The sequence below is a fragment of the Phalangium opilio genome, unplaced genomic scaffold (genome assembly GCF_054372755.1).
Source record: "Phalangium opilio isolate 3A_F unplaced genomic scaffold, DU_Popi_V2 ptg001421l_1, whole genome shotgun sequence".
Taxonomy (NCBI): Eukaryota; Metazoa; Arthropoda; class Arachnida; order Opiliones; family Phalangiidae; genus Phalangium; species Phalangium opilio.
Window position 1 is genome coordinate 3,930,451 of NW_028324258.1, and position 11,202 is coordinate 3,941,652.

The window sequence follows — 11,202 nt, forward strand, 5'->3', positions numbered from 1 at the left end:
TCTGACATTTTACGTTACATCTGAGACGTCACAACACCGCTCCCGGGAGGGCTCAAACCACCAGTCTTTTGAATAGCAGCTGAATGCGCTAACCATTGCGCCACGGAAGCCCAAAAATTAAATGGTCGTCAGGTATTGTGGAAAAACCTTGACTTTTTACTTCGCATCTGAGACCCTACAACACCTCTCCAGGGTGGGCTCGAACCACCAACCTATTCGTTAACAGCCAAAAGCGCTAACCATTGAGCCACGGAAGCTCAGAAATTAAATGGTTGTCAGGTATTGTGGAAAACTTATGACTTTTTACGCTACATCTGAGACCCCACAACAACTCTCCCGGGTGGGCTCGAAATACCAACCTTTCGTTTAATAGCTGAACGTGCTAACCATCGCGCCACGGAAGCCCAAAAATTAAATGTTCGTCAGGTATTGTGGAAAAACTCAGACATTTTACGTTACATCTGAGACGTCACAACACCGCTCCCGGGAGGGCTCAAACCACCAGTCTTTTAAATAGCAGCTGAACGCGCTAACCATTGCTCCAAGGAAGCCCAAAAATTAAATGGTCGTCAGGTATTGTGGAAAAACCTTGACTTTTTACTTCACATCTGAGACCCTACAACACCTGTCCAGGGTGGGCTCGAACCACCAACCTATTCGTTAACAGCCAAACGCGCTAACCATTGAGCCACGGAAGCTCAGAAATTAAATGGTTGTCAGGTATTGTGGAAAAGTTACGACTTTTTACGCTACATCTGAGACCCCACAACACCTCTCCCGGGTGGGCTCGAACCACCAACCTTTCGATTAACAGCTGAACGTGCTAACCATTGCGCCACGGAAGCCCAAAAATTAAATTTTCGTCAGGTATTGTGGAAAAACTCTGACATTTTACGTTACATCTGAGACGTCACAACACCGCTCCCGGGAGGGCTCAAACCACCAGTCTTTTGAATAGCAGCTGAATGCGCTAACCATTGCGCCACGGAAGCCCAAAAATTAAATGGTCGTCAGGTATTGTGGAAAAACCTTGACTTTTTACTTCGCATCTGAGACCCTACAACACCTCTCCAGGGTGGGCTCGAACCACCAACCTATTCGTTAACAGCCAAAAGCGCTAACCATTGAGCCACGGAAGCTCAGAAATTAAATGGTTGTCAGGTATTGTGGAAAACTTATGACTTTTTACGCTACATCTGAGACCCCACAACAACTCTCCCGGGTGGGCTCGAAATACCAACCTTTCGTTTAATAGCTGAACGTGCTAACCATTGCGCCACGGAAGCCCAAAAATTAAAAGTTCGTCAGGTATTGTGGAAAAACTCAGACATTTTACGTTACATCTGAGACGTCACAACACCGCTCCCGGGAGGGCTCAAAACACCAGTCTTTTGAATAGCAGCAGAACGCGCTAACCATTGCGCCACGGAAGCCCAAAAGTTAAATGGTCGTCAGGTATTGTGGAAAATCCTTGACTTTTTACTTCACATCTGAGACGTCACAACACCGCTCCCGGATGGGCTCGAACCACCAACCTATTCGTTAACAGCCGAACGCGCTAACCATTGATCCACGGAAGCTCAGAAATTAAATGGTTGTCAGGTATTGCGGAAAAGTTACGACTTTTTACGCTACATCTGAGACCCCACAACACCTCTCCCGGGTGGGCTCGAACCACCAACCTTTCGATTAACAGCTGAACGTGCTAACCATCGCGCCACGGAAGCCCAAAAATTAAATGTTCGTCAGGTATTGTGGAAAAACTCAGACATTTTACGTTACATCTGAGACGTCACAACACCGCTCCCGGGAGGGCTCAAACCACCAGTCTTTTAAATAGCAGCTGAACGCGCTAACCATTGCTCCAAGGAAGCCCAAAAATTAAATGGTCGTCAGGTATTGTGGAAAAACCTTGACTTTTTACTTCACATCTGAGACCCTACAACACCTGTCCAGGGTGGGCTCGAACCACCAAATTATTCGTTAACAGCCAAACGCGCTAACCAATGCGCCACGGAAGCCCAAAAATTAAATGATCGTCATGTATTGTGGAAAAACTTTGACTTTTTACGTCACATCTGAGACCTCACAACACCGCTCGCGGGTGGGCTCGAACCACCAGTCTTTTGAATAACAGTTGAGCACGCTAACCATTGCGCCACGGAAGCCCAAAAATAATATTGTCGTCAGGTATTGTGGAAAAACCTTGACTTTTTACGTCACATCTGAGACCTCACAACACCGCTCCCGGGTGGGCTCAAACCACCAGCCTTATGAATAACAGCTGAGCACGCTAACCACTGCGCCACGGAAGCCCAAAAATAATATTGTCGTCAGGTATTGTGGAAAAACCTTGACTTTTTACGTCACATCTGAGACCTCACAACACCGCTCCCGGATAGGCTCGAACCACCAACCTTTCGGTTAACAGCCGAACGCGCTAACCTTTGCGCCACGGAAGCCCAAAAATGAAATGGCCGTCAGGTATTGTGGAAAAACTTTGAATTCTTACGTCACATCTGAGACCACACAACACCGCTCCCGGGTGGGCTCGAATCACCAACCTTTTGAATAACAGCTGAACGGGCTAACCATTGCGCCACGGAAGCCCAAAATTTATATGGTCGTCAGGTATTGTGGAAAAACTTTGACTTTTTACGTCACATCTGAGAAATCACAACACCGCTCCCGGATGGGCTCGTACCACCAACCTTTCGGTTAACAGCCGAACGCGCTAACCAATGCGCCACGGAAGCCCAAAAATGAAATGGTCGTCAGGTATTGTGGAAAAACCTTGACTTTTTTCGTCACATCTGAGACCTCACAACACCGCTCTAGGGTGGGCTCGAATCACCAACCTTTAGAATAACAGCTGAACGCGCTAACCATTGCGCCACGGAAGCCCAAAATTTATATGGTCGTCAGGTATTGTGGAAAAACTTTGACTTTTTACGTCACATCTGAGACCTCACAACACCGCTCCCGGATGGGCTCGTACCACCAACCTTTCGGTTAACAGCCGAACGCGCTAACCATTGCGCTACGGAAGCCCAAAAATTAAATGGTCGTCAGGTATTTCAAAGTTCATTTCAAAGTTTCAAAGTTTATTTTGGCATAGTTAATACAAAAGCTCATTGTGGAATAACTTTGCTTTTTACGTTACATTTGAGATCCCACAACACCGCTCCCAGGTGAGCTCGAACCACCAACCTATTGGTTAACAGCCGAAAGCGCTAACCATTGAGCCACGGAAGCTCAGAAATACAAGTTGGGAAAGCCAAAATATTACCTCTCCGAGTGGAGATGACTATCACTACCCCTTAAACAACCTAAATATATGCATCTATCGCTTTTTTTAATTCTTTGCAAGTGCAGGAATTCAATTTTAAAATAGTCAATTGTTCAAGCCTTTTCAATATCTCTCAATTGCTGGGGAAACTCTACTCTCTTGCTATACCTCAACCGTATTCTTAGTCTACCAGTATGATTTGTAACATTTGTCCATATCAAAGCTGAATCATACATCGCCACACAAAAAGCAAATGTCCCCAAAACATGGAAGCCACAACCCAATCACACATAAGCTAGGCTCGTACTTGTTCATCGCTTTCGATGATTTCACTAATATTAGCATTAACATTTTGTACATTATTGGGTTCCTTATTAATAGATATGCCTACGCCTACAGTACTTTCAATAGAACATTTATTTAATGCATTATCTTTCGTACGATCATGGCCAACTGGCCTCGTGGTAGGACCAACATTTTGCGTGCTAGAACCTGTTCCAGAAACAGCCTTTTTTCCGCGGCTAACGCTCTTCTCCTTTCATTTTCTCGTTTCCTAAATTCAGGATCTGACCTTTTTGCCCTCATTCTTTCCCTTGCCTTTCGTTTTCTGATTTCCTCTTTACTTAAATTATTATCTTCCTCCATTTACTTATTAATCAGTTAAATACTCACAAAGGTTAGCAAAATCAATCTCCTTAAATACTCACACAGGTTGGCAAAATCAATCTCCTTCAGTAATACGTAAGGCTTAATTATATTATTTGCCGAACAAAATTAATCGAGCAAATTTAACACTTAACTTCTTCCTTCGAAATTCTATCAAAGAATGAATCAACTATTTAAAAAAAGGTTTTTTTCGCGAATAGGGCGCTATCATACCAACAGCAATTCCGTCATATTTAAAAAATATACATTGCCAACACTTTTTTCAAATAAAGAATGATAAAAGTGCGTAAAAAAAGGTCTTTCACAAATAGGCCTAGGGGGCGTATAAACTAAACAGCAACAACGCTCTACAGCTACACTAATCTTACACAAACAAGGAGTACTATAAACCCACTACTGGAAGCGGTATTTTTATTCAAACGTAAAACAATTTCGCTTAAGCTTAACATCTCTAGACATCGGTAAAAATGTCTCTATCACTCCTAGACATTATAACTCAAATTCATCTGATTATGTTTTAACAAGGTTAAATCTAACTGGGAGTAAGATGAAAGGAGTAGAAGCTTATCTGTCTAAGGAAATATGAAATTTTATCTTAACAGTTCGTTAAATCATAAGTTTATAACGAAAAAACGCGGAAGGGGAAAACGAGCAGACAACTGCGATTTTTGGGGGTAGAAGGTTAAGAGCGCCATCTGTCGTCCGTGCCAAAGTTGAACTTCCACTCGAAACGCAATGAGAAAGTGGATAAAATAATGCCATCAGCTATTTAACTGCGTCGATATATTTAACGACTTGACCCATGACATGCCCATAACACTGGCTTCTATGAATCCTATTTATTCTTGGATGCTAGGAAACTTGGTAGACGTAACAGTCTGTACCAAGTACCCAAGCATCCTTCAATAAACGCCTGGCAACATTGTGGTACGCATGGTACAACTAAAAAATAGGATGTGTATCTATCTTTCCAGTCACTCCAAGTCGTTAAGCCCTCATTACAGAGGATTTGAAACACTATCGTAATTCCAAGTGTCTCGAATCTCTAAGTTCCTGTCCATTATGAACAGTGCTGAGAGAATGATACATCAGAAAGAGCCATTCAAATCGAATTGCCGAAAATATTATCCATATTTTCATTTCATATAACAGAGAGAGAGGAGCTTCCCATTTTGGTTGTTGTTCTCAAAAATATATCGCAATGCACGGGCCTAGATAGATACAGGAGGCAATGTAGGAAATATAACGCAATGCACGGGCCTAAAAAGATATAAGAGACAATGTACGAAATATAACGCAATGCACGGGCCTTGATAGATATAGGAGGCAAGGATTTAACGACTTCGGTACTTGGGTTTATCTTTAATATTTAAATAAATATAATTATTTTTAATTATTTTAATCGCCAGTAAATAACTTTAAAAATAGTTAAATCGTTTAAAATAAAGTTGTTCCAATTATCTTTCGAAACTTTGCTAATATTGACGTTTAAAGTGAAGGGTACCCCCTCTTGCCCGCTTTTTTCAAATTTTGGGGTATATATACGTTTCGTTTCCATTATAATAATAGATAAAAACGCATTCGCGTGAACCTTTGGTGGAAGCCCTGCCATTGGGAGGCTAGACGTTTCTCGTAACCCTAGCCGATCGCCGCGTATATCTTAAAACCAAATAATAGATAAAAACGCATTTGCGTGAACCGATGGTGGAAGCCCTGCCATTGGGAGGCTAGACGTTTCTCGTAACCCTAGCCGATCGCCGCTTATATCTTGGAACCAAACGATGACGGAGGAAAAGAAGCCAGAATGTACTGACTGGCGTCCATGTGGAATGGACAAAAGACCTGAAGATGGTGGTGCATTGAAGCTGGTGTCAATGTGGAATTGACGAAGAACAGAAGATGGTGGTGCATAGAACCTGGTGTCAATGTGGAATTGACGAAGAACAGAAGATGGTGGTGCTTAGAAGCTAGCAAGTACAGACTAGTGTCCATGTGGGATGGACAAAGACTAGCAGATTGTGGTCCTTAGAAGCCAGTTAGTAAAGACTTGTGTTGGTAGATGAATGGCCAAATTTCCGTGAACCGCGAACGCGTTCCGGAAATCGGGTATTTGTTTGCTCCAATACGCAAACTGCGAACGCGGTCACGTGGGGTCTGACAGACACACAGACACACAGACACACAGACACGGCCGGTGTAATACCTCTCCGTGACATACGTCACTCGGAGAGGTAAAAATGGTTATCACGTATTGTGGAAAAGTTTTGAATTTTTACGCTACATCTGAGACCCCACAACACCTCTCCCGGGTGGGCTCGAACCACCAACCTTTCGGTTAACAGCCGAACGCGCTAACCAATGCGCCACGGAAGCCCAAAAATTACATGATCGTCAGGTATTGTGGAAAAACTTTGACTTTTTACGTCACATCTGAGACCTCACTACACCGCTCCCGGGTGGGCTCGAACCACCAACCTTTTGAATAACAGCTGAGCACGCTAACCATTGCGCCACGGAAGCCCAAAAATAATATTGTCGTCAGGTATTGTGGAAAAACCTTGACTTTTTACGTCACATCTGAGACCTCACAACACCGCTCCCGGATAGGCTCGAACCACCAACCTTTCGGTTAACAGCCGAACGCGCTAACCTTTGCGCCACGGAAGCCCAAAAATGAAATGGCCGTCAGGTATTGTGGAAAAACTTTGAATTTTTACGTCACATCTGAGACCACACAACACCGCTCCCGGGTGGGCTCGAATCACCAACCTTTTGAATAACAGCTGAACGGGCTAACCATTGCGCCACGGAAGCCCAAAATTTATATGGTCGTCAGGTATTGTGGAAAAACTTTGACTTTTTACGTCACATCTGAGAAATCACAACACCGCTCCCGGATGGGCTCGTACCACCAACCTTTCGGTTAACAGCCGAACGCGCTAACCTTTGCGCCACGGAAGCCCAAAAATGAAATGGTCGTCAGGTATTGTGGAAAAACCTTGACTTTTTTCGTCACATCTGAGACCTCACAACACCGCTCCCGGGTGGGCTCGAATCACCAACCTTTAGAATAACAGCTGAACGCGCTAACCATTGCGCCACGGAAGCCCAAAATTTATATGGTCGTCAGGTATTGTGGAAAAACTTTGACTTTTTACGTCACATCTGAGACCTCACAACACCGCTCCCGGGAGGGCTCAAACCACCAGTCTTTTGAATAGCAGCTGAACGCGCTAACTATTGCGCCACGGAAGCCCAAAAATTAAATGGTCGTCAGGTTTTGTGGAAAAAACTTGACTATTTACTTCACATCTGAGACGTCACAACACCGCTCCCGGATGGGCTCGAACCACCAACCTATTCGTTAACAGCCGAACGCGCTAACCATTGAGCCAAGGAAGCTCAGAAATTAAATGGTTGTCAGGTATTGTGGAAAAGTTATGACTTTTTACGCTACATCTGAGACCCCACAACACCTCTCCCGGGTGGGCTCGAACCACCAACCTTTCGATTAACAGCTGAACGTGCTAACCATTGCGCCACGGAAGCCCAAAAATTAAATGTTCGTCAGGTATTGTGGAAAAACTCTGACATTTTACGTTACATCTGAGACGTCACAACACCGCTCCCGGGAGGATTCAAAACACCAGTCTTTTGAATAGCAGCTGAACGCGCTAACCATTGCGCCATGGAAGCCCAAAAAATAAATGGTCGTCAGGTATTGTGGAAAAACCTTGACTTTTTACTTCAAATCTGAGACGTCACAACACCTCTCCCGGATGGGCCCGAACCACCAACCTATTCGTTAACTGCCGAACGCGCTAACCATTGAGCCACGGAAGCTCAGAAATTAAATGGTTGTCAGGTATTTTTGAAAAGTTATGACTTTTTACGCTACATCTGAGACCCCACAATTCCTCTCCCGGGTGGGCACGAACCACCAACCTTTCGATTAACAGCTGAACGTGCTAACCATTGCGCCACGGAAACCCAAAAATTAAATGTTCGTCAGGTATTGTGGAAAAACTCTGACATTTTACGTTACATCTGAGACGTCACAACACCGCTCCCGGGAGGGTTCAAAACACCAGTCTTTTGAATAGCAGCTGAACGCGCTAACCATTGCGCCACGGAAGCCCAAAAATTAAATGGTCGTCAGGTATTGTGGAAAAACCTTGACTTATTACTTCACATCTGAGACGTCACAACACCGCTCCCGGATTTGCTCGAACCACCAACCTATTCGTTAACAGCCGAATGCGCTAACCATTGAGCCTCGGAAGCTCAGAAATTAAATGGTTGTCAGGTATTGTGGAAAAGTTATGACTTTTTACGCTACATCTGAGACCCCACAACACCTCTCCCGGGTGGGCTCGAACCACCAACCTTTCGATTAACAGCTGAACGTGCTAACCATTGCGCCACGGAAGCCCAAAAATTAAATGTTCGTCAGGTATTGTGGAAAAACTCTGACATTTTACGTTACATCTGAGACGTCACAACACCGCTCCCGGGAGGGCTCAAACCACCAGTCTTTTAATAGCAGCTGAACGCGCTAACCATTGCGCCACGGAAGCCCTAAAATTAAATGGTCGTCAGGTACTGTGGAAAAACCTTGACTTTTTACGTCACATCTGAGACGTCACAACACCGCTCCCGGGTGGGCTCGAACCACCAACCTTTCGGTTAACAACCGAACGCGCTAACAATTGCGCCACGGAAGCCCAAAAATTAAATTGTCGTCAGATATTGTGGAAAACCTTTGGCTTTCTACGTTACATTTGAGATCCCACAACACCGCTCCCGGGTAGGCTCGAACCACCAACCTATTGGTTAACAGCCGAACGCGCTAACCATTGAGCACGGAAGCTCAGAAATTAAATGATTGTCACGTATTGTGGAAAATGTTTGACTTTTTACGCTACATCTGAGACCCCACAACACCTCTCCCGCGTGGGCTCGAACCACCAACCTTTCGATTAACAGCTGAACGTGCTAACCATTGCGCCACGGAAGCCCAAAAATTAAACGTTCGTCAGGTATTGTGGAAAAACTCTGGCATTTTACGTTACATCTGAGACGTCACAACACCGCTTCCGGGAGGGCTCAAACCACCAGTCTTTGAATAGCAGCTGAACGCGCTAACCATTGCGCCACGGAATCCCAAAAATTAAATGTTCGTCAGGTATTGAGGAAAAACCTTGACTTTTTACGTAACATCTGAGACCTCACAACACCGCTCCCGGATGGGCTCGAGCCACCAACCTTTCGGTTAACAGCCGAACGCACTAACCTTTGCGCCACGGAAGCCCAAAAATTAAATGGTCGTCAGGTATTGTGGAAAAACTTTGACTTTTTACCTCACATCTGAGACCTCACAACACCGCTCCCGGATGGGCTCGAACCACCAAACTTTCGGTTAACAGCCGAACGCGCTAACCATTGAGCAACGGAAGCTCTGAAATTAAATGGTCGTCAGGTATTGTGGAAAAACTTTGACTTTTTACGTAACATCTGAGACCTCATAGCACCGCTCTCGGGTGTGCTTGAACCACCAACCTTTCCGTTAACAGCCGAAGGCGCTAACCATTGCGCCACGGAAGCCCAAAAATTAAATGTTCACAGGTATTGTGGAAAAACTCGGACTTTTTACGTTACATTTCAGACCTCACAACACCGCTCCCGGATAGGCTCGAACCACCAACCTTTCGGTTAACAGCCGAACGCGCTAACCATTGCGCCACGGAAGCCCAAAAATTAAATGTTCACAGGTATTGGGGAAAAACTCTGACTTTTTACGTTACATCTGAGACCTCACAAAACGCTCCCGGATGGGCTCGAACCACCAAACTTTCGGTTAAAAGCCGAACGCGCTAACCATTGCGCCACGGTAGCCCAGAAATTAAATGATCGTCAGGTATTGTGGAAAAACCTTGACTTATTACGTCACATCTGAGACCTCACAACACCGCTCCCGGGTGGGCTCGAACCACCAACTTTTTGAATGACAGCTGAGCGCGCTAACCCTTGCGCCACCGAAGCCCAAAATTTAAATGGTCGTCAGGTATTTCGGAAAAACTTTGACTTTTTACGTCACATCTGAGACCTCACAACAACGCTCCTGAGTGGGCTAGAACCACCAACCTTTTGAATAACAGCTAAGAGCGCTAACCATTTCGCCACGGAAGCCCAAAAAATACATTGTCGTCAGGTATTGTGGAAAAAACTTGACTTTTTACGTTACTTCTGAGAGATCACATAACGCTCCCGGATGGGCTCGAACCACCAACCTTTCTGTTAACAGCCGAACGCGCTAACCATTGAGCCACGGAAGCTCAGAAATTAAATGGTTGTCAGGTATTGTGGAAAAGTTATGACTTTATACGCTACATCTGAGACCCCACAACACCTCTCCCGGGTGGGCTCGAACCACCAACCTTTCGATTAACAGCTGAAAGCGCTAACCATTGCGCCACGGAAGCCCAAAAATTAAATGTTCGTCAGGTATTGCGGAAAAACTCTGACATTTTACGTTACATCTGAGACGTCACGACACCGCTCCCGGGAGGGCTCAAACCACCAGTCCTTTGAATAGCAGCTGAACGCGCTAACCTTTGCGCCACGGAAGCCCAAAAATTAAATGGTCGTCAGGTATTGTGGAAAAACCTTGACTTTTTACTTCACATCTGAGACGTCACAACACCGCTCCCGGATGGGCTCGAACCACCAACCTATTCGTTAACAGCCGAACGTGCTAACCATTGAGCCACGGAAGCTCAGAAATTAAATGGTTGTCAGGTATTGTGGAAAAGTTATGACTTTTTACGCTACATCTGAGACCCCACAACACCTCTCCCGGGTGGGCTCGAACCACCAACCTTTCGATTAATAGCTGAACGTGCTAACCATTGCGCCACGGAAGCCCAAAAATTAAATGTTCGTCAGGTATTGTGGAAAAATCTGACATTTTACGTTACATCTGAGACGTCACAACACCGCTCCCGGGAGGGCTCAAAACACCAGTCTTTTGAATAGCAGCAGAACGCGCTAACCATTGCGCCACGGAAGCCAAAAAAATTAAATGGTCGTCAGGTATTGTGGAAAAACCTTGACTTTTTACTTCACATCTGAGACGTCACAACACCGCTCCCGGACGGGCTCGAACCACCAACCTATTCGTTAACAGCCGAACGCGCTAACCATTGATCCACGGAAGCTCAGAAACTAAATGGTTGTCAGGTATTGTG